Source organism: Protobothrops mucrosquamatus, unplaced genomic scaffold (genome assembly GCF_001527695.2).
Source record: "Protobothrops mucrosquamatus isolate PMUCROS unplaced genomic scaffold, P.Mucros_1.0 scaffold5480, whole genome shotgun sequence".
Classification (NCBI taxonomy): domain Eukaryota; kingdom Metazoa; phylum Chordata; class Lepidosauria; order Squamata; family Viperidae; genus Protobothrops; species Protobothrops mucrosquamatus.
In genome coordinates, this window is record NW_015391336.1 from 77,809 (window position 1) to 80,137 (window position 2,329).

Sequence of the window (2,329 nt, forward strand, 5' to 3'; positions counted from 1 at the left end):
GAAAAAGCCATGTCTTGAGGGCGCGGCGGAAGGTTAGGAGATCCGGAATCGTCCGGATCTCGGGGGGTAGCTCGTTCCAGAGGGTGGGGGCACCCACAGAGAAGGCCCTCCCCCTGGGGGTCGCCAGCCGACACTGCCTGGCCGACGGCACCCTGAGGAGGCCCGCTCTGTGGGAGCGTACCGGTCTGTGGGAGGGAATGATGATAGATAGATAGGGAGGGAATGATGATAGATAGATAGATAGATAGATAGATAGATAGATAGATAGATAGATAGATAGATAGATAGATAGATAGATAGATAGAATGATGATAGATAGATAGATAGATAGATAATAGATAGACACATACATACATACATACATACATACATACAGTGCAGTATAACTGCAGTATAAACAGTTATTTTATTCTCTCTTACACCCATGTTCTTTGTTTTAAAATTAACAATATTCTAATATCATTTTGATAATTTGTTAATTTTATTGCCTATCACGGTTAGGAATGCAAAAAAAAGGAGTTTTGAAAGATTAGGATGTTCAAAGGATCTTATTACTCCCAAATATTTTTCATCCCACTCTGTTGAAGCAACAGAGTTATACAGAATTTAACCTATTTTCTCTCACAACCAGCAATGCCACATACGAATTAATTCTAAAATATCTTTGAAAATAATTTTTTTCTTATACTTCTCTGAAGAACAAGACAACATCTTTTGGACATTTCATTGGTATTACTCCTAGGTAACACAATAAGCCTCAATTCAAGACCCAAAAGTGCTTTTCCAAAAGGCAAATGAACTTTCTTGTTTTTTTTCCCTTGAAAACATTTTGCTTCTCATCCAAGAAGTTTCTTCAGTTCTAAAAGCTTCTTGGATGAGAAGCGAAACATTTTCAAGAAAAAAAAAATCAAGAAAGTCCAGTTGCCTTTTGGAAAAGCACCTTTGGGACAATCATGACCTGAATGATTGAGAATCTGCATAGACACTTCAATTCAAGAAGCACCATTAATATACAGTACTTGCAGCAAGGGAATATGCAGTTGCAGTATTCCAAAATTATTTAATTGATGCCAACAGTTTAATTTAAAAATAAATATATGTAGAGAACTGGAAGTCAACCTATAAAGTAGCTCTGAACTTGGCAGAATGAAATCATAATAATGCAAACCTCCCCTAAAGCACCCATAGTTATTATGTGTGTGACTAAATGAGGGACTCGGATTTTTGTTAATGGCTGACCCAAGTTTTCAGAATCAAAATTGAGAATAGTGGATTTATATTCTGTTTACAGAGCAACTACAACCAGAATATCAGTAAAGAGTGCAAAGCTACAAATTAATGAACATGAAGTACAGCACCAAGTTTTTGAGCATATTGCCAGGTGTTTAAATCTCCTAGCTCCCCATGAGATTGTCATAGAACAGAGAGATGCTATATATATTTTTTAGAATAAACAAAGTAAGCGAGCACTAAGAGCGCTAAGAGAGAAGGGAAAGAAAAGCTTGAGCTTATGGGTATGTGCAACCTGTTAGATTAGACACCTGTTTCTCTCTTTTTCCTTCCTTTCTGATAACATTCGGTATCTCTTTGCAAAGATGCAGGTGGTTTGGCTGATAGTTGCAGGGAAAATTATAAAAATGTTAATTAGCTGTGGCACAAGCAGCTGCCAAAGGGCCAGCAGATTTGAAATTACTCTAAGGCAGGGGAAGGGAGTATTCACTGACCCTTATAAGATTTCATTATACAATAAATTCTAACTCATCCAAGATCAGTTTGTTTGCAAGAATCTCTCTCTCTCTCTCTCTCTCTCTCTCTCTCTCTCTCTCCCTCCCTCCCTCCCTCCCTCCTTCCACTGGTGTCCACATTCTCACCCGTCTCACTAGCTCCCATTCCTGTAAATACAGACTCCAAGTCAAAATGTCAGGCCTCCCATAAGCAGGGCAGGGGGGAAGATGGAAGGAGATTCCTGTGGGAGTCAGTTGTATGTTTTGGAAAAGAGCCAAGATACCCAGGGGATTCAGCCTGGAGAAATAGGTTTTTATTTAGCCCTCCAGGGATTCAAGTCCTGCTTTTGCTCTTTGGCAATAAGGATTATGGATGAATAAGCATAAAGATATCTAGGCAACATTAAAAAAAAAAATCCACACACAATCCTTCACCATATCCAATCTCTTAACACCCTCCTGGCTTTGTGTACTGAAAGACCAAGTTATTTACTGAATAACTGAATTTCTTTGGGGATTGGGCTCCACCACTCTGGACACATTCTTTCTTTTGTAAAATTAGAAATGTCTCTTTCGAGGATCCGGTCTCTTTATCGATGTTCTTG